Source organism: Prionailurus viverrinus, chromosome C1 (assembly GCF_022837055.1).
Source record: "Prionailurus viverrinus isolate Anna chromosome C1, UM_Priviv_1.0, whole genome shotgun sequence".
Taxonomy (NCBI): domain Eukaryota; kingdom Metazoa; phylum Chordata; class Mammalia; order Carnivora; family Felidae; genus Prionailurus; species Prionailurus viverrinus.
The window spans coordinates 77,966,178-77,989,154 of NC_062568.1; the positions used below are offsets into that span (position 1 = coordinate 77,966,178).

Genomic DNA, 22,977 nt, shown 5'->3' on the forward strand with positions numbered 1-22,977 from the left:
CCCGACGCGGGGCTCGAACTCACGGACCATGAGATCGTGACCTGGCTGAAGCCGGACGCTTAACCGACTGCGCCACCCAGGCGCCCCTACAGTATTTCTTAAAGGCACTATACATTAAACTAAAATCTTCAGTAGTTCCGGAAGCCTTACTTAATGTATCTGTATATAAATTTCTGCCTTATACCCTCCACCCTTTTCCAAGGTTTTTGAGATTTCCCACTCAAAGGAGAATGCCACGGGGGTCCACTTCAACTCTTCTTCTCACAAAAAGATGATTTCAAAGTCTTCATTTAGTGTTACATACTTTCTATTTCTGTACAATTTACAGAATAAAATCTGTAAAATTTACGTAATAAAGCATAATACTAAAGGTTTATGTTAAAAACACTGTCTTGATTTGAATGTGATGTTCTATGAGTCTAAAGACATTAAGATCCATTAAGTATGGTTCAGTAATGGGATGTCATATTCATGGATTTAACTCCTTAGAAATTTTTTAATGAAAAACTATACCTTCTTAAAATATTACTGCACTCCCAAATTTGAAATATGGCAGTTTTTACAGGAAGAAAACATGCTTTCCACTTCCCTGAGCTATGGAACTATATCAAAACCTAAACTTTTATAGGTGGTTACTCTCATAGTATTAGCAGTATACAATACTGTGGACCTCAAGATCCCATTTATTCTAACAGGTGACTTAAAAATAATTCTAATTTAGGGGTACCTGGTGGCTAAATCAGTTAAGCGTCCAACTCTTGATTTCAGCTCAGGTCATGATCTCATGGTTCATGAGTTCGAGCCCTACATCAAGCTCTGCACAGGCAGTGCAAAACCTTCTTGGAATTCTCTCCTTCTCTCTCTCTGCCTGTCCCTCATGTGCGCGCTCTCTCTCTCTCTCTCTCTCTCTCTCTCTCTCTCCTTCTTTCTAAAAATAAATAAATAAACTTAAAAAAATTCTAGTTCACAAATTTCATATGTGGCTGAATGGAAACAGATCATAGCAAAAAATTATGGAATAAAATAAAACTTCACAAAGTATTTTATTTCAATAAAAAACAAACATTAAAGTAATTAAAAATATTTTTAAGCCATGTCTGCTTTTTTTTGTTTCCATATTTCTTCAGTATAACAAGAGTTCTAATCATGTAATCAATGGAAGATTTGTTTTCTCAACTGTTTGTCATAGAGCATAATCTTAGCCTGAGCATATTTAAGCATTGCTTAGTACCAGTTAAGTCCATTATTAGGTTTATTCCCGATCACGTATTTAGTGGACCTTGCATAACTTTGATTTATGGTTTTAACACAACCATTCTATTTTTAAGTCAACAACATAAAAGACTCTTATTGGATACACCCCAGTCAGTGTCAAAACAAATAACCATAGGTAATTTGAAATCCTGTCCATTAAATTAGGCCTTGCCTTTAGCCCTCTTGCAACTTGCCCAGATGACCTGGCTTCAGTTAAGAAACTATATTTAGAGTCCAACATAACTGAAGTTCTTTCTATAAAGTTGATAATAACCAGGCTATCCAAGGTATAAGAGTAAGTAGCATTTCTTTTTCATTAGAAAAAGACCTCTTCCACTGGAATAAATTATCAATTTGGTTCTGACAGACCACCTTAATAACATCTATTATTTGGGAAATACCAATTAGTGATATTTGGGTACACTAACATGCCAAACACTTTAAGAGCTGACATTTTTGGATAGAAAGAATTAAGTACAACATTTTGGCAAATATAGTACCAAGAACATGCATATAAATATTCTGGCAATAACAAATTCATTATGCTGGTTATCCTATTGGGTTGGTTGATAGACAATTAATGAGCTAATAGGGCTGGGACATAGAAAATGGGTTAGCAACCCATTTATTACTCTAATTCTATGTAGCTTCTCCCAACCTCAAAAATAAGGTACTTGAAAACCACTAAGGATCTCTCAACTTAAGGTTGAGAAAATAAGTATGTTCTAGAGAAAAACAAATGGGGTTTGGTGATTAAAATAATGTAAATATGAAGGTCTATGTTAATAGGTTTATATTCAATAAAACAAAAACATTTTAAAAAATCATTCCACTTATTCTTTCATGCACCAGAACTTTTCAAGGATTTCCTCTATGGCAGTGTTACAGAAATAAATTACAAAGCTATTCCTTATACATTTATTATATTTTATAAAGCTATTTTACTTTTAGAAATAATAAATACACTAATGACCTTGCTCTCTGCCTTGCTCTAAATGCTGGTAATGTTAAAAGTTTATGACTAGGATGATACTGATGTTATATATCTTCTCAGGTTCTGCCTTTTGCCTCTCTGACTCCTGACTCAGTAGTCTCTATGAGACATTTCTAGCAATATATCCCTGTTATTTTTTTCACAGCGTCTTTAGAAATCACTACCACTGACATCACTTCCATTTTCTTTTTTAAAACCTCATGTTCCTCTTTTTCTCACTATAATCATTAACAGCAGTTGCCCACCTTTCCAGAATGCTGGAAATAAAATATTTTTAATGCTAAAAAGTTCTACAGAGGAAACAAAAAAGAAGAGAGAAAAAAGCAACAGTGATAACTCCTGTTGATTTCTTTGTTCAGGATTATGCTAAAAGTGTACGGGCATACACCTCTGAGATATTGTGGGTTTGGTTCCAGATCACCACAATAAAACAAATATTACAATAAAGTGAGTCAAATGAACTTTTTGTTTCCCCACTGCATGTAAATGTTATGCTTACACTATACTGTAGTCTATTCAGCATGCAATAGCATGATGTCTAAACAATGTATATACCTTAATTAAAAAAATACTTTATTGCTAAAAAATGCTATCGTCTGAGCTTTCAGAAAGTCATAATCACTAATCACCATAACAAATTAATAATAATAATAAACTTTGAAATACTGTAAGAATAACCAAAATGTGATACAAAGACACAAAGTGACTACTGTTAGAAAAATGGCGCCAAAAGACTTGCCCAAAGGAGGGTGGCCGCCAACCTTCAAAGTGTAAAAAAACGTATCTGTGGAGCACAATAAAACGAGGTAAGGTGGTAGATGGAATTACGGACAAGAGATGGGGATATCAAAGGGGGAATTTCAACATCAGAGGGTATGCTTAAATTCCTTCTGAAACATGGTAACCTTGATTCCAACTCCATGATTCTATGAATCTATGATTAAAAATCACAAGAAATTTTATGAGCAAACAAGAGAATGCTTTGAAAAAAAAAAAAAAAAAGGCATTCCTAAGTCAAATACCAAAGTTGCACTGCCCCCTTTTGGAGACAGACAACAGAAATTCATAAATATTAACAGGATATTGTTAATATTTTTAAATTCTAAAGCAGTATTATAGATACAGGCATTACTTGTATCAGTCAGAAATTTGTTCCCCTAACATATTTAACTAAATATGTTATTTGTTATAAATTGATGGCAGGCCAACATGAAGAATAAAACAAAACCTTGGAAGTGCCACCACGATCAAAAAGAATGTAATCCTGCCATTTGCAACAATGTGGATGGAACTAGAGTGTATTATGCTAAATGAAATAAGTCAGTCAGAGAAAGACAAATATCATATGATTTCACTCATATGTGGAATTTAATATACAAAACAGATGAACATATGGGAAGCAAAAATAAGATAAAAACAGAGAGGGAGAAAAAACCATCAGAGACTCTTAAATAGAGAGAACAAACTGAGGGTTGCTGGTGGGGTGTTGGATGGGGGAATGGGCTAAATGGACTATAGGCATTAAGGAGGGCACTTGTTAGGATGAGCACTGGGTGTTATATGTAAGTGATGAATCACTAAATTCTATTCCTGGAATCATTATTATATTATATGTTAACTAACTTGGATTTAAACTAAAATAAATTAATTAAAAAATAAATAAAATTCATAGCACCAAATAAAAAACTGCAAAAGAACTAGAATTGAGCCCCCCCAAAAATGATGTTTCTGTTGATGATGAAACAGAAAATGGGTCTGTAACTCTGTGTGTGTGTGTGAGAGAGACAGAAAGAGAGAGGGTCTTACTTTCATTCACAAAAATTAAGAGTTCTTAAAGAAGCTTCACTTTCAAGTTTTTAATGGTGCTATGATATAACATTTGGGGGCATTTGATACATAAAACACTATAATCCTAAAGAAAAACACTATCATAAAGATAGATTTCATGAAGCTGTCATACATCTACTTCAATACCTAAAAAGAAATCCAGATCTAAATATAAACCATAATGCTTTATTTACATGGTGGTAACAAAGATAATAACAAGCCTCAAGTGATTCCACTGTACTGAATGAGATAAACTACTAGAGTGTTGTAGGAGATTAGAAAATACTGAATCAGAACTCAGAAACTCTTTTTAGAAGATGTTCTCTGGGGTGCTTGGGTAGCTCAGTCAGTTAAGCATCTGTGCCCAGCTCTGTGCTGACAGTGTGGATCCTGCTTGGGACTCTCTTTCTCTGCCCCACCCCCACTCACACTTTTTCTCTTTCTCAAAATAAACAAATAAACTTAAAAAAAATGTTTCTTTCAAAAAAAGATGAGCACTGGGTGTATACAACACTGGGTGTTGTATGTAGCCAATTTGACAATAAATTATATTTAAAGAAGGATGAACTCTGTATAAAAACAAAAGAAAATCAGGTAAGTTAAAAACTAATAAAATATGATAGACTTATTAATTAGTACTTGTTAATTAAGACTAATTTAAAAGAAAACTAAAGGAAAGATATATTTAAATTAACATGTAAATAATTTTAATATAGTTTTAAAGTATGTGCATACAGACTAAAAACTGTCTTCATAAGATTTTTAAAATAAGCAGCTTCAAAATGCAGCTATAGATTATTAAAATCAGCATATGGGGTGCCTGCATGGCTCAGTCAGTTAAGCGACTGACTTCAGCTCAGGTCACGATCTCACGGTTTGTGAGTTCAAGCCCTGTGTCAGGCTCTGTGCTGACAGCTCACAGCCTGGAGCCTGCTTAAGATTTTGTGTTTCCCCCTCTCTCTGCCCATCCCCTGCTCGTGCTCTCTCGCTCTCTCTCTCTCTCTCTCTCTCTCTCTCTCAAAGATAAATAACATTAAAAATATTTTTTTAAAAAATCAGCATATAAACTGCTTACAGAAAATATCAAATTTATGCTGTAAGACATTTTAAATGTTCTATTATATGGAAATACCCTCTTTCCAGTATTTATGGCATAATTTTTTTATGTAATGCATACTTCAGCTAAAGTGATTTTTCAAGTCATTAATGAAACAAAATAAAACAACCATCCAAAATGAAGGGTCTTCATTCATGAAAACAAATCCTTCAGTATTATCCTAAGGGAAGAGACTTTACCCAGGATAATGAACAAAAAAGCCATAAGTAGTTGCATCTTGGGAAAATCAAATTCTACCATGATTTCCAATAAAAACAAAAAGATATCAGGGAGAGATGTTAGAACCCCGTGCAAGGAGATGAAATCCTCACATGTCAACGCATTAAAATAAAAAAATGACAAGCAGGGAAAATGCACATAAATGCACAGAATAGGAGTATCATCCTTAGTGATGTCTGAAAAGGAGGTTAGTGTGACCAGAGTATCAAAGTCACCAGCGAGTGTTTGGGGGAAACATCAGGCTCTGACTTTCTGCAGATTTTTAGTGCAGGCACTCATAATAGCAAAAGAAACCATATTACATGAGGAATTTTATGAGCCAGTAGTATGCCTGATTTTATGATATCTGGAAATAGCTTTACCAAAAAAGCATATTTCAAATCCTACCAAAGATCAGTTCGGTACTATGCCAACCTGCCAATAATGAAGAGGTTTATTAGAGAAAATAACACAACGACACAAGAATAAAATCCCTATAAACAGAAAAAGATGTCTAGATTACACAAATTGCCTCCAGAAGTAAATAATGATGGGGTCATTTTCGACTCAGTGAAAGATAATTGAGAAATCAAAAAATGAAATCTAAATATGAGCAAGTGCAACCAAAAAGAGTTTGAGTCACTCTTGTTTACATGTTTAAAGGATTGCCTTGTCAAGTTTCTTTTTTGAGATACACAAGAAATAAATGGAATATCATTTTAGATCTTTGAAAGGCAACAGAAAAAATAACTATACATATAAAATGTGAAGAATTTGCAGAGATTTGCTCCATCTTCTCCGTGTTTATAATGAACCTAAATGACTATGCAGAAAAAGAACTACTTAAATGTTTGAACCAAAACATTATAGGTCATTTTGCTCTGTAAGAGTGATTTAAGTCTTAATACCATCTCTCTCTTTAAGCTTAAAATGCTACTTAAAATTAATCAAATATTAAATGTTCCTTATATTGCTGGCCTTTATAATGCTGTGACTTTTTCTGATGATTCCTTAGCACTGAAAATATAGTTGTAGATACTATTGTAGATACAGATACAATAAAATGTCCCCTAGATAAATATACGTAACATAGAATTTTAACTTGTTATAGTGAATTGCAAATTAGTGTGAGGAAGTAAAACAGTATGGTAGGTTCATGTTCAGTAAAAGTTAAATATATAACAATTAAAAATACCTATTGACGGGTTCATTGCAACAGAGAGCAATTGAAGCAAAAATAAAATGAAATATTCAGTTGATTCATATAGAAAATAATAAAAAATCTCAATATGTTGGGATGCCTCTCTTTTTGATTGAACCAGGTGAATTTTTTTTATTGTTCAAAAAAGACTGAGGATTGGAAATTTCTCATGGTTTAAACTAAAAGCACTAGAGTTAGTTCATTTAGTTCATTTTAGTTCATTTAGTTCATTTAGTTCTATGAAACATTGCAATACAAACCAAGAAACAATGTATTCACTGACTAAAACCTATAGTTCAAATAATTTTACTACCACACAAAAAAGGTGAAAGAGGAATAAACACTATAAGTGATTTTTGTTGCTCCCAGATTCTTAAGAGATTATGTGTTTATTTCAGCATATACTGTGTAGATTATTAGGTAAAAAAAAAATCATCACTGTTTTATTCTTCTTGGATGTTGATAAAGAAGATATAATAAGAGGAAGGTTATAAATGAGAGCAAATTCACATTTGGAAGAGAAGGAAACCAACAAAGTCCTTTATGATATTTACAATAGCTTAATAAATTTTTTGGCCAAGTACTGTAAGGTAAAAACTTCCTCCACCATATATTGCAAGTTCATAATTTTAAAAAATGGCTGACTGTAAATAAAGGCAATCTATTTAACTGTCTATTGATCAATCAGTGAAAAACGACCATATATTTATATAACAGTTTAGCAGAAATTTCAAGGAAAGAATTCTCAATTTTGCCTGATCCTAAAAATGTGTCTTATAAAAACCAACAAAAACCCAAAAATTAACATAGTATTTAAATTTTTATATACATAATTATAACATTAGATGTATCAAAATTAATTTTTATACATCTAATGTTTGGTCAGAACGAACAGTGTTGCTGTACCAGTTGTTAACATACTAAATAGTAAAAGGCTTCCATACTTGTTAGAAAATGGCCACTACTCTCTATTCCTCTCCCCATGTACTCTTCTCTAGGGACATCGCTCCCACCAAGCAGACTTATCCATATTCTAACCCCTTAGGAGATAAGACCTGGCAGAGCTGGGGGCCTATAAGACCCTTAGATCCACCCAAACTAGTGCCTACGCCATACCAGTTGTTATGTTTCAAATCTCTCCTCTGTTAATGAAACAGGGATAGTTGCAGAAGCTTTGTATTTGGAGTCAGACAGACTACTGCCTGGGTAAGTCACTGGTCTTTTCTGAAATTTTAACTTCCTCTTCTGAAATAGTTATTACTAACTACTTAGTAGAGCTTATTGTGGATTGTGTGAAATAACATAAAGTGCCTATTAGCAATGGTAGGCATACCACTTACTCTCCTCTCACCTTACTAGAAACATGGTATAGGGGCGCCTGGGTGGCGCAGTCGGTTAAGCGTCCGACTTCAGCCAGGTCACGATCTCGCAGTCCGTGAGTTTGAGCCCCGCGTCGGGCTCTGGGCTGATGGCTCAGAGCCTGGAGCCTGTTTCTGATTCTGTGTCTCCCTCTCTCTCTGCCCCTCCCCCGTTCATGCTCTGTCTCTCTCTGTCCCAAAAATAAATAAACGTTGGAAAAACAAACAAACAAACAAACAAACAAACATGGTATAGTTAACACCTGAACAAAGGGGATTAGGGATGCCAAACCTACATGCAGTCAAAAATCCACATATAATGCTTGACTTCCCAATACCCTACTGTTGACCAGAAGTCTTACTAATACCATAAACTAATACCTTACAAATAGCCAATTAACATATTTTTAAATATATGATATACTGTATCCTATAATAAAGTAAGCTAGAGAAAAGAAAATGTTATTAAGATAATCATCAAGAAGAGGAAATGCATTTACAGTACTGTGTTTATCAGAAAAATACCCTGTGTGTAAGTGGACCCACACAGTTCAAACCTGGGTTATGCCAAGGTCAACTGTAAATACTACATGGAAAAACAAGCAAAACTGCAGTCCTTTCCTCACAAATGGGTCATGTTTCAAACATTCATTTTTGAAATCGGTAGTCTGGTAATTAAGAATGCACTTTCCTCACAATGATCATTACATAAAAGTAGTAACGTATCTCAACAATTTTATAAATTCTAATTTCATCTACAATATGCTGTTTTCATACATGGACAAAAACTTATTGAGTATTCATATATGCTAGGTGCTATTTTAAGAATTTTACATTTAAGTGGTTTAATCCTCAGAGCAACCTTATGAAATTGTATGCTCTTATCACACCCACATAACAAATAAGGAAACCAAGACAGAGAGGTAAAGTATCATGCTCTAGGTTATAGTAGCTAGTAAGTGGCAGAGCCAGCATTCAACCTCCGCAACCAGGCCCAAGGGCGTTTGTTCCTAATCACTATACTGTATTGTCTTTGGAGTTGTCTGATTCATAAAACATATAAAAACTTAAAAAATCAAACCATTGAGAGAAAAATCACATGGTAGTTCCTCAACTTGTGATAGAAAGCAAACAGCAAAAGATGAAAAAATATACCAAATTTATCTTGCATCCTGGTGGCTTGAGGAAAAGCAGCCTTAGATTAGATTTGTGTAGATACAGACTGTCTACCCTCAAAGGTTTAAATACTACTATCATGGGTTCTTCATCACAGCTAATGCTCCTGAATTACCTTTCCTTTCCTTATTTATGTATCTATTATCAGTTTCTACAAAACATTACCTAAGGAATGGGAAATGCAGCAGAAAGTCTGGAGTCCCTTACATGAGCTTGGTTTCTCCTTTTTCTTTCAGAGGAAGTGTCTTTTTAAAGACAGTTTGCAAACAGGCCCCAAGGCCAACTTGTATTGACCTGGGCTCCCAAGTCTGAATTATCAACAGTGACCAGGCTCTTGTCTGGCACCTTTCCCACAGATCAAGAGAATGGGTGTATTTGTTCCATGGAGATTAAGTTCAGCTACTGCCTGACTCCCCATCTTCTTCAGACTACACCTAGTACTTCTGTTTATCCTTGAGACTTCTGTGAGTTCTTCCTGTGACCATTTCTTACTTTGAAAGATTGCTCTTTAAATTCAGTTGTTGGTGTGCAAAAATAGTTTCCATCTAATGTTCTTAGTACTTTCAGATTATTTGTAATATTTTCATTTGAGCTTTTTGTTACATTTTACTTTTAGTATCAAGGTGACTGTCAAATATTTTATTTACTTGGTATATTAAATGCTCCAAAAACTACTTTTCAATATCCTAGAATCTTATTACTTTGCTATTTTAAATTCTTTAGCATTTTAGGCATCCCTAAATATTTATATTTAAGCATTTTAAGGGTATTAAGATTTGTTTTAGTTTAAATTGTAGATCTCACAGAATTTTTTGTTAGAATTACATTCAATTTTTTTGGTTAAAAAGCATTTTTTCCTTACTTCCATTTTTAAACTTTACTATATATATTGACTTCAGTATTTTAAAATTATGTGTAGAGTCTCAATGTAAGGGTGACTGTGTGAGATCCTTTAACTCACAAAACTTTGTTAAGTCACAAAAAAATTAAAAGGAATCTATCATACTATATATTTTCAGCCTCAAATTCAAATAGATCATCTTTATAACTGTCCATTTACTCTAAACAACGTATCATTAACAGTATAAAATAAATAATACCAGCCTAAATGGGAAGGATTCTTATCTTTGGGTTTATTAGGTAGTTGTCTTAGTGGGGTTTCTAAGGAAGCAGTCTCTGAGAATAAAACTGAGTATACATGGTTTTTTTTCATTTGGGAGGTTCAGAAGAACTGGCAAGGAAATGGGGAAGGTGATAAGAGAAGGGCAAGCAGCTAATATAGGGTACACCATTAGGCTAGCTATCACAGAAGCCAACTGAAACTTCATCTTCTGGGGGAAACTGGCAAATGGTATAAGATACAGGTCTCAGAATTGTCTAAGACAGGGCCAAGGAAGCTGAAACCTGTTAGTCACTGTTTACAGTCTAATCCCAGTGGTTTCTAGCAGGTCAGAGGCAGTCCTATGGCTTAGATGGAGGTGCTGGCCTTTGGAAGGCTGATGTGCACAAAATGGTAAGAGGCTACAAGGGTGTATGAAAACAGTACCACATTAACTATTACAACAACAAATCTATTAGACAATCCCCCCCCCCCAAACACCACAGTGATCATTCTGACAAAGTAAATTTAGCCCTGAATGTTGGTAAAATTTTGGTAAACCAGTTTTACCTGTAAGTATAAGGTATGCTAATAATATTTAAGTATTACTGAGAGTGTATAACTTCTCATAAAATGCTAACAAAGCAAGAGCATGGGACTATACACTAGGAAACATGTATAAGCTCAAGGAATAATATCAGCCTGTGATTTAACTTTTTCAGGAAATAATCTCTTCCTTCCCAGCTGCTTAAAGCTCGGATGCCATCATGAACGACACAGTAACTATATGGACTAGGAAGTTCATGACCAAACAACTACTTCAGCAGAAACAAGTGGTCAGTGATGTTCTTCACCCTAGAAAGGCAGCCATACCTAAGACAACATTTTGGGGAAAACTAGCCAAAATTTAAGACCACACCAGAGGTCATCTTTGTATTTGGATTCAGAACCCATTTTGGTGGTGGCAAGACAACTGGCTTTGGCATGATTTATGATTTCTTAGATTATGCAAAGAAAAATGAACCCAAACATAGACTTGCAAGACATGGCCTGTGTGAGAAGACAAGATGTCAAGAAAACAGCAAAAGGAATGCAAGAACAGAATGAAGAAGGTCAAGGGGATTGAAAGCCAATATTGGTGCCAGCAACAAGTGAGCTGGAAATTGGACAACATGAGTAAAGACTGTACGGTGACTTTAACTGTGGTGATTGTGCAGTTTTTTTCATGAGAGAATAAATAAACTACATTTTTTAAAAAGAAATCCTCCTTATAGATCCCTATAATGTTCCAAACCAGAGCAAGGACAAACACCCATCAGAACAAAAGATATGAATCATCATCTAAGTAAAATGTGTATATTCCTATTGCAACTTGAAGGCACATGTTACAAAAAAAAAATGAACTATGGATTAAACTCAACCCAAGTACAATTTTTTTGTACTCAATTTTGAATTCTTTCTCATCTTTAAAGCCTTTCTTGGTTCCTCTCAGTATTTGTCTGACTTGAATCTTACAATCTGTTCTTAGAGTGTGCATGCATGGCATTTATGTTTCTCAAGGTCAGGTGATAGGTGCCAACTAGAAGGGTTCAGGTCTAGGTCCCAGCTTCACCATAATTCCAGAGCTCCTCTGGTCAATGGGATGCCAAGCTGATGGATTCTTATTTCTGGATCTTGACTCTGCAAGCTGGATTAGTGCTTGCAGCCACTAGATAGCTACAACAGACTAGATGGCTAAGTGTTGAGTCCTGTGGGCCAGATAAGGGCATCTTTGGTCACATACTTCCCACTAAGGTGGGTTTATTCAAGAGTAATGATCTTTTAAAAGCTAAACATAGTGAAAAAGCTAAGTGTATGTAAACTATATATCTGTCCCCAAGACTAATATTTATAGCTGTAAAATGGATTTGTAGTTGCGATTATTTTTTTGCAGAGAATAGAGAAAAAAAAGGTGGAAAACAAGTGTGTGTGTGTGTGTGTGTGTGTGTGTGTGTGTGTGTGTGTAAGTGAAAAAATGACATTTCCCCCCTAAACTGTGCAGGCTATAAACCATACATACCATTTGGGATAATTATGCATGCATTTATTTCCTCTGAATTATATTTTCACTAGATAGTTGCCAAGCATTGGCCTATTTCTACTGCAGAGAGTAGTGCCTGGAATTTGTCAGGGCACCTCTGCAATTTGTGGGGTGTGTGGTTGTCAGACTTACTTTCAGTGTGTACACACAGGGAAAGTGCTTGGGGTGGGCGGGGGAGAGAGCTAACAGGAAATAAGAAGAGGAAGAGAGTCAACTAAGGAGAATATTTTCTGTCTCAGAAAGAGTAAGTCTGGTAAAGAAATATAGTGCATAAAGTAGTAAACATTTAGGAAGCACAGAGCTGGACACAGGGCTCGAACTCACAAACTGTGAGATCATGACCTAAGCCAAAGTCGACACTTAACCGACTAAGCCACCCAGGTACCTCTCAAATTTTTATATGTCTATATAGATCAATTTGCAATATAAAATTCTATACTATTAATAACTCTTGAGTAAAACAATTATTTTATGTACAGCATACCTAATTTCTTATCCTATCAAATTGTAATAACAATAATAGATATTTACAGCTGGAAGGAACCTTAGCAATCCCCCAGACTTTGCCTTCATTTTCAAGAAGAGGAAACAGAGCTAAAAGGTTGACTTGCCTAAGGTCATAGTGATAAAAGGGCTAGGATCCAAGTCTCATCATTTCTTCTTAGATTTCTTTTACAAAAATAATTTTGAATAATTATTAACAGGTTTTTTTTTCAATTTGTAGAGCTTTTTACTTGAGTTCCACAACACATTTTCACATAAATAATATTTGTGGGAAGTATTATTAGCATTGCACCACCTCCCAATATGAACATATTTCAAATCTGTGTATCTCTACTTTTAATTCATTTTCTTAAGAAAATAGTCAAGAAAAGATGTTTGTATTATGGGTATATATTAAGAACTATAACTTAGACTATTCTTATCAATTTCATTAATATGAAATATATCTGAAATATTCTAATTTTTAAAATTTACAATTCATGAGTCTCAAAGATAGAGCTATTTTCTGAAAGTCATACCTTCTAAAATCAAGCAAATTGTGGAAAAGAGGGGAAATGAACACAAATCTTTTAAAAAATTACCCATCATTCTAATCCAGCTCTTTCCCTTCTCCTGTTTTTGTTTTTCACTTCTCCCCAAAACTATGTGTAAATAATATGAGAAAAGCATTTCTATGGCTCTCCATCAATCTACACAAAGTTTTAAGCAACAATGTCACACTACTTCATTAACAAGTCCTCTGGGTACAGAAGTTTTTGTGTGGACATGGAATAGGTTGAAGAAAATTATAGTCTTCAAAAATTTGGCTCAGAATAAAGACTGACAGGGAGAAGATCACAAACTAGTCTAGATCCACGTGACAAAAAGACCCATTTTCTTTCTTTCTTTCTTTTTTTCAATATATGAAATTTATTGTCAAATTGGTTTCCATACAACACCCAGTGCTCATCCCAAAAGGTGCCCTCCTCAATACCCATCCCCCACCCTCCCCTCCCTCCCACCCCCCATCAACCCTCAGTTTGTTCTCAGTTTTTAAGAGTTTCTTATGCTTTGGCTTTCTCCCACTCTAACCTCTTTTTTTTTTTTCCTTCCTCTCCCCCATGGGTTTCTGTTAAGTTTCTCAGGATCCACATATCTGTCTTTGTATGGCTTATTTCACTTAGCATCACACTCTCCAGTTCCATCCCCGTGGCTACAAAGGGCCATATTTCATTCTTTCTCATTGCCACGTAGTACTCCATTGCGTATATAAACCACAATTTCTTTATCCATTCATCACTTGATGGACATTTAGACTCTTTCCATAATTTGGCTATTGTTGAGAGTGCTGCTATAAACATTGGGGTACAAGTGCCCCTATGCATCAGTACTCCTGTATCCCTTGGGTAAATTCCTAGCAGTGCTACTGCTGGGTCATAGGATAGGAAAAAGACCCATTTTCAATAAATAATATAGTGAATATGCTTGCATTCTTAAAAACAGACAACTGCTTATGTTAAGAATAAAATAGCTTTTCGGGGGAGTGGGGAAACCACAATAAATTAATCCAATATCTAGCACAGCTTTTGTAACAAAATGTGTTTTGTTCCTGCTTTGGAGGCTGGGAGAATGTCCTCCTTTTGCCAAGGATGGTGTCTACTGGCATAGAGGCAACATGGAGGCTCAAGGAATAAGCCTCCCTCTCTAGAGGAATACAGCATTAGCACAGCACAAAGACAGCATTTGTTATGCCTTCACAAATCAGATGCTGTGAGTCCACAATACCTAGACTCATATTCCTAGTGACGGGGAAAATCTATAACAATTTGACCACAGGGATTACAGGTTTCAAAAGGACAAAATAAAATTTCTTTTCTCAACTTGTGAAAATCTGACCTGGATCCAATTAACATTTAACTAAGTTTCTGGTTTATGTCACATACTTTCCCAAATAAAAGGTGATTTAATCACCACCAAAATCTTAGGGTATAGGTGTTATCATCCTCATTTAGTAGATGAGAGAACTGAGAGAGTAAGAGAGGTCAAAGCTCTGGCTGTTGATTGGAAAACTGCAGAGCTAGAACCTGAACCTGTCTAGTGCTTTACTCCATCTTTCCGCACTGCTCTGTTTTATCTCTGATAATGGCTTACAGTTGTGTTGAAAGGAAGACTTATCATATTGTAAAATGATTATTTATTTATCTGTCTCTGTTTATTACAAAGTGATCGAGGTAGCTTATAAATACCAGTGCCACGTATTAAAGTGGGTATGTGTGAGGAAATTGAGACAAAGAAAAATTATGATTTGGAAATAGTTTAAGAAAGAGTTGTAGGAAATGAATGCTTTACATATCATCATGATGGCACAGCAACGTAACACATAAGACTTTTTTCAAAATATCATCACCAAAATAGAAACTGCATGGGAGGCTCAGCAATGTTATAAGGTGTAAATTCCCTCTGGAATTCTCTTTTCTAGGGGTTTCTTTCATTTCCAGTGATATAGCTGTCAACAGTAATCTAAAATCAGATAAGGCCTCTTTTCCAGGTGACTAGGATAATGTGATCTCTGGGAATGATGCCCTAGGAATCTAGTTCTATTTATTAGCTCCTTTTGAAGACAGAAATGTATACCCAATTCTAAAACAGTAAATTACCAAAATAAAGAATCGGCTGGGGGTGAGGGTTTCAGTAATTTCCTATTTAATGGAGTAATGCCAAAATTCTAAGGGCAATGACCAAGAACATCTACATGGATGTTTCTACTTTCTAATATTTATTTCCTAACAGATTTTAATTCAAATCAGATCAAATGCACTCAATAAACTACATTAATATAATACCTAATTTTGATCATACTATATATTATGGAAATTGGAAGATATATTACATATTATATATGAAAAATGGAAGGGAGAAATTGTGAAAAAGTCAAACTTTCCAAAATAACACCTGTAAAATGCAATTTGAACATATCCTTTCAACTAAATATTAATTGGAAATCAAACCACAATTCCCAACTGGGAAAAAGGAGAGTGTATTCATTTAACATAGCACAAAAATAGGGTACAATATAAGGTTTACAAGCTTGGCTTTTAGTCTACGAATGCTTTTGGATTATGACATAACAAATTATTCATTACTGTGAAGAATGCTGACACACACCTCAACTTGGCTAAAAGGTAAAGTTGTCAAGTGTGTCTGTCAATATTTAGATTCACATGCTTATGAAAGGACTGATATAGTGGGGAAAAGTGAAAAGAAAGTTTAACCTCACTCCAGCTCAGTCCTATTCACACGGTATTCTGATGAGACCATACTTTGGTTTTCTGAGTAGGCTTGGTGCCCTGTGGTTTACTAAGAACCTCTCCAGGTCCTCTGCTTCCAAGCCTTCCACTGTAGGATCTTGTGAGGAGACAAAATTACACATGATACACGTTTTAAATCTCTTCTCTGCTCACCTGCTTATCTACCTTCCATTCTTCCTCCCTCTTTCTTGCTTCAAGGATAGAGATTAGAAATGATATTGCTTACTTCTCCAAATAGACTATGGGAATAAAAGGATACTACTAGGTTAATACTGAAATTTAAATAGTATGACTGAACTCTATCTCTGAGGAAATAACAAATGCTTACCTATCTAAAGCATTTCTTGTTTTGTTAATAAAACCTAGCTCTTGAAGCTGTAAATGATTTATTAATTCCTTTTGTTTATTTATTTATTTATTTATTTTGAGAGAGAGCACAAGCGAGGGAGGGGCAGAGAAAGAGGGAGACACAGAATCGCAAACAGGATCCAGGCTCTTAGCTGTCAGCACAGAGCTCAACGTGGGGCTCGAACTCACAAGCCATGAGATCATGACCTGAGCCGAAGTCGGATGCTTAACTGACTGAGCCACCCAGGTGCCCCTATTAGCTCTAACGTAGGTATCTCTGCATATATAATTGGATTTGTTTGTCATTTAGACTTCCATATTGTTAGCATTATAACATCATAGTTCCTCCATTAAGCTCACATTAAAGAAGATAACTAGGTCTTCTCTCTTAAATCAATACAATACCATTTTGAAACCCTACTGTGCTCAAGACAGGTTTTAGATGCATCTGAACATTTGAAGGAGAACAAGCAGTTGGGGATATAAAATCACACACGAATCACCGTAACAACAGAAGTACAAATAAAATGCCATGCAAGCTAAGAGGCGAGAGAAAGAGAGGGCAACAGTTCCTTTGTAATTCTTAAAGAACTGATATGAAGAAGAATAAATTATGGTAGACTGAGGTTCGAAATCCAATACGAAGAAGCTTAGACAAAAGAGTATCTCTAATCATAACTTCCAACAAAAAACCTACAAATTCTTTCCGCTTATTCTTCTCAAAGATCTTGTATAAGACATTGTATGTTTTGAAATGATTCCACTCAACATTTTCCTGTCATATTTCACATGACCCCTGAAAATGCCATCACCTCTAGGAGGATCTAACTGCTCCAATTATCTTTTAGATCTTAACAGGAAGGTAAATTCTGTTCAAAAGCTTGCACTAACCCTCATAAATTGGAGTTACGTATCTACTGTGACTAAGACTGCTTGTACTTCCCTTCTCAAAGCAGTTATTTCACTGTCATGTTACTAACTGCCTGTATGATTCTCTCCAGTTACCATGAATTTTTTAAGGGCAAGCTTGATGGCCCTTATATTCACAATACCTAGTGCTGGGCTTAAAACTAGAAGTTGTTAAAAAAAAAAAAAAAGCTCTTGAATGGGTGCTGAATATGAAGTGTGCAGTTAGCAGCCAATCAGTAGGGTGACCAATGAGAAAGGCCTGAACTGAGGCAAAGGCAGGGAGGATGAAGAGGACAGATAGGACAGTAATATAGGAGTTGGAATCAATAAAACTTGGTGACTTACTAGAGGTAAGAGGAAGAAAAAAAAAGGAAAATGACAGAGTAAGTCCTGAAGGATTGTTCCCAATTTTTAACAAAATGGGTAGACAGGACAATCATGGTCCCTATAAACTCTTTGACCCTTCTCTTACTGCTCTCTCCCACAAGCCAGGCATGATGGCTACCTCATCGTTTCCCCAAAATGCCAGACACACACACCATGTGCAGCTGCTGTTTCCTCATCCTGGAGGAATCTTCCCCCAAATATCCACATAACTTGCTCCCTCACCTTTTCAGGTCTTTGCTCAAATGATACCTTTTAATGATGCCTTCCTAAGCATCCCACTCAGAACTGTAACCTTTATCCACATCTTGGTCCTCCTTTGTTTTCTTTCCTGCTTTATTTTGCCCCACAAAATTTATATCAGATACACAATGCATTTATTTGCTTTGTCTCATCCACTACAAATACGGTCTCTGAGGTGTAAAGATTTGTTCATTTGTTTACTTCACTACTGTACCCTCAGGGCTTAGAACATAGTAGGCATTCAATAAATGTCTAAATAATTAATGACTGAACAAACGAATGAACAGTATTGCCAACATGGGTAACAGAGTGGGAAAAAATTATGTAGAAGACGACTGTGTTCACTTTTGGATAATGCTCAATTAGAAGAGGTCTCTGAGACTTACAGTTGGTGCTCAGGGAAAAGCTTTCAGCTGGTGCAAGAAGCATATGATACTCAGAAACAACGTGCAGAGGAGAAAGAAAATTTTAAAAATCTATAGACATTGGGAAACACCAATGTTTAAGGATTGGGCAAAGGAGGAAGGGTAAGCAAAAAAGTCTGGGAAACAAAAAATAACCAAAGAGTAGGAAGAACACCAGAAAAGGAGAAAGGAGAGAATTTTAAGAAGTTCAGTAGAAATATCAGGTGGATTAGAAACTAAAATAAAGGAAGAGAAGGACTCATAGTATCTCATAATTAGGTCATCGCTGCTTTTAGCCAATGCAGGTTTACAGGAGCACAAAATAACAATCAAGAAACCAGCACTTATTGAGCACTCGTGTGCTATGCAAGATGGTTGGGGCTTCAAATACACCGTCTCTAATCCTCCCAACCAGGTAGCTATTCTATTTACCTAAATTTTATAGGAGAAACTGAAGAAAGGTGAAGTGGTTCATGGCTGTATAGATGAAAAAAAGTGGAGGAGCTAAGGTTTGAATCATAATACATAATAGAAATACACTTGATAAATGTTTTGCTCATTTGACACTCTCAATTTAAATTCCACATAAATTAATTTTCCAGGTATAAAAAGGCTTGCCACCTTCCGCACCAATACTCACATATTTTAAAGATCTTTAAAAGAATTAAAAAAACCCAAACAATCTTATACTTGATAATTTAAGAATGCTATTAGGAATATCAATTGCTTATATTTATGCCTTTGGGAACTCTTGAAGTGTTTAAATTTTTTGCTTTTATGATGAAAGGCACCACAATGATTTGTTGTTGTTGTTGTTTTTTGAAATTCTGTGTCTTCACTTTATAATTTTTCTGCCTCTGGGCCAGAACCATGCTAAGCGCTATACATATCTCAGGTAATCGTCACCATAACCTTATGATTTAAGTTATATTAGAAGAAAAAAGAGGCACAGAGAGGTTAAATAACGTATCCAATGTCACACAGCCAGTCCCAGCAGAGGTTTTAGGTCTCTGAGAGTCCAACTCCAAAGCTCTCAATCTTAATTCTGACTCAGCTGTTTTCCAGGCTGATATACCAATGAGGTCCTTAGTCATTTTGCAGATAGACCAGATTTCCAGATAAGTATTCCCCTAAATGAACTCTGAGATATAAGACTTCCAAAGATTTTGATGTTAATTGAAAAAAATGTTAACCTTTTGATGTATGAACAAACTAAAAATTTAAGAAAAAAAAGAAAAGCTTGTAGCATATTAAACATTTTACCTGCCTGTTAATGTTTACTAACACAACAAAGCATCAGGATTTGAGTGCTCTGTCCTAATAGTTTAATAATTGCATTAATTTCCTATTTGCTGCCAAAACAAATTACCACAAACTTATGATTTAAAACAATGCTTTTTATTACCTTGTTGTTCTATAGTCAATGACCTTATATAGGTCTCACTGGGTGAAGGCTGAACATAGCTGTATTCCTTTCTGTGGGTTCTTAGGGAGAATCAGCTACCATGCCTTTTCCAGCTTCTAGAGGCGGCCCATATTTCTTGGATTGTGGTTCCTTTCCTCCATTTTCAAAGCCCACAAGAGCAGGAAGAGTCCTTCTCACATGAAATCGTTCTTACCGCCTCTCTTGCCCTCCTCTTCCACGTTTAAGAACTCTTGTGTTTATAGGGGGCCCACCTGGATAATCCAGGATAATCACCCTCTTTCAAGGTTAGCTGATTAGCAACTTTAACTCCATCTGCAACCTTAATTCCCCTTTGCCTCCTAAGGTAACATATCATAGGTTCTGGAGATTAGAATATGAACATCTCTATGGAGATAGTATTCTGCCTACTACAGTAAGTAAGAAAATCCTCAACTATACCCTAAAATATGTTCCTATTACTGAAGAACAGGATGGAGAACATGGTTTTGTTTTGTTTTGTTTTGTTTTGTTTTGTTTTGTTTTACCAATAGAAGGAGAAGGGAAAACATACTAGGCTGAGTGGGAAATACTAATTTGGATTATACTATCTTGCAGGAACATTTAGACTGAACTTATCTTGCAGATCTTAAAAATAATCTTCAGATATCTTCAGTCTAGGCAAAAAGACATAGTAGAATACTGCGATGGTCCTGAAAGACACTTACATTCTGTAAGAGTAACTTTTTTGTTAGTCTTCATCTATTCCTTCATCCTTTGCCTTTGAAATTTACAAAGACTTTCATCCTTCCTGGGAATGTCCTTTGGCCTCTAAATTTACATATACAACCCAAACTCTAGCTATATAAATGAAATACATCGAAATATTAGTAATTCACTTTAAGTGCTGAGGGAGGCCTACACTTTTCAGAGGTTTTACTATACTTAAGAAGAGCTGATTATGCCAACTAATTTTTCTAGCAGTAGAATGAAGGAAACATGAAGGGAACATTTTAAAGCCATGAATGGAAAAACTTAAGTAACATCTGCTTATCAAAGCTCACCTTCCTTGCTTTCCCCAACATTTGTTCCAATTTCCCAGAGGGTAACTTAATATTAACCCCTACTTCCATTGCAATAAGTCGAACAAGGCTTGCTAACCATAAATATTTAAAATAGTGATTCACAAATTTCAAAATAAGGGGGTGGTGTCTCTGATACTAAGTAATAATTATAAACTAGCCTGTATTACAATGCATAGGAATGAATTTAAAACACAAGTATTATCAATATAAAGAAAACATTGAAACTCTGAGAAAACAGAACATAAATGGAATGGCATACCTTGTCATCAGAATGAATACTGGATGGATGTCTCAATATTAGTACATATTTACTGGAGTCGTTCCAAAAGCAGGGTGCCCCTGACGCACAGCACCATCACCATTTGAATTTTTTAGATATGTGAATTCTAAAGTTCCAACTCAGACTTAGTGCATCAGAAACTCAGCACACTATGTTTTAACAACCTTTCCACATGATTCTGACATTTATACAAAAATTGAGATTGCTGTTTTAATGTAATCTCAACAAAAGTAACAACAGAAATTTTTCCTCAACAGGGAAACAGAACAAGACAAGCTGATTCTAAAGGTCGTATGGAAAAATACACATTAACATTTTGGCACGAGAGAAGGGACAAATTGGCACAGAAATCAATGGAAAAGAATAAAGAGTCCAGAAATATTCTCCCTACATAAAGGAATTTAGTACCTAACAAGAGTGGCATTTTATATCACAGGGGAATGATACAGAGACAACTGGTTAGCACTCATGAAAACAAACCAGCCAAATAAATAAATATATAAATGGAACAGTAAGTTCCTGGAAGAAATAAGAGATGAATTTTTATAAACTGAGAAGAAGCAAATGCCCTTCTAAGCAAGACATAAAGACAGGAAGAAGACTGGAAAATCTAACTCCTTAAAAAAAAAATTAACAAAGAAAAAAATACTATAAGCTATGCCAAATAACAAATAATCAGCTAGAGGAAAGAATATTTGTGATATATAAAACAGACCAAAAGTCTAATTACCCTAACTCACAAAGAGCCATTACAAATCAAAACTCAATTAAAAAAATGAGTGAAGGATATGAAAAGAAGCACTCAGGTGTGGTGTGTGTGGTAAGTGAAGGAAGAATATTTACAAATAGATGCAAAGGTATTAGGAAAGAAGAAAATTAAAATAAAGAGATATTTTTCATCTTTGAAATTGGCAAAATATACTTGATAATACGATGTGGCAAGAGTAAGGAGAAACCACATTCTCTTTTTACCATAAACAGAAGTATAAACTGATGAAATGTCATTGCAGAGGCAATTTTGCAACATCCATCAAAATTTAAAAACACACTTTACATTTCATAGGTAGGAATTTATCTGACACACAGTCAAAAAGATACCCATGCAATAATGTTCATCCCATCTTTGTTAGAAATAACAAAACAGTAGATCAACCCAAATATTTGTTACTAAAAAAAAATGTTCAAATAATGAACTATGCATCTGTGGAATACCAAACAACCACCACAACAAACTGAGATAGCTCCATGTATCAATATCTAAGGTACTGTTTATTCCAATGACTTATTCCATAATGGGAAGCCTGTATTTCCCACTCTTCTTCACCCATTTCCTTTTCCCCCCACCCCCTCCCTTCTGGCAACCATCAGTTTGTTCTCTGTATTTATAGATCTGATTCTGCTTTTTGTTTGTTTATCTGTTTTGTTTTTTAGGTTACACATATAAATGAAATCATATGGTATTTGTCTTTTAAAAAGCATAGCTCAATTATTTGGAATGGTAAAGGCCTTCAAAAATAACTTGTGCACAAAAGCAATGCAAAACTGGCAAAACTGGCAAAATCGTCTTTTTCAAAACTCTGGAAATTAACTTTAATTATCTCATTTTTTCTCTTAATCTCATTTCCTTCTCAGGTTCTGGAGTAGCCTTGAAAACCAAGAGCCTCACAACTCTGGTAGCTGTATAAACTGCCAACCTATTAGCACATAAGGATTAGGACAGGTTTAGAATTCCCTGAAATGTCCACTTGCAGAAAACTGTCACTATTTTGCCTTATCTGGCACCTCATTAAATGATTCCATTTTCAGGGCATTTTATTTCATGACTCA

At 35.2% G+C, this 22,977-nt stretch overlaps 1 protein-coding gene and 1 pseudogene across 4 annotated transcripts in view; one reads left to right on the forward strand and one right to left on the reverse strand.

Annotated features, from left to right (window-relative positions):
* MBD5 (methyl-CpG binding domain protein 5) overlaps positions 1 to 22,977 on the reverse strand; it is a 448,736-nt gene that overhangs the window by 283,690 nt on the left and 142,069 nt on the right. The gene's annotated exons all lie outside the window — the stretch shown is intronic.
* Positions 10,992 to 11,379, forward strand: LOC125173361 (40S ribosomal protein S24-like; annotated as a pseudogene).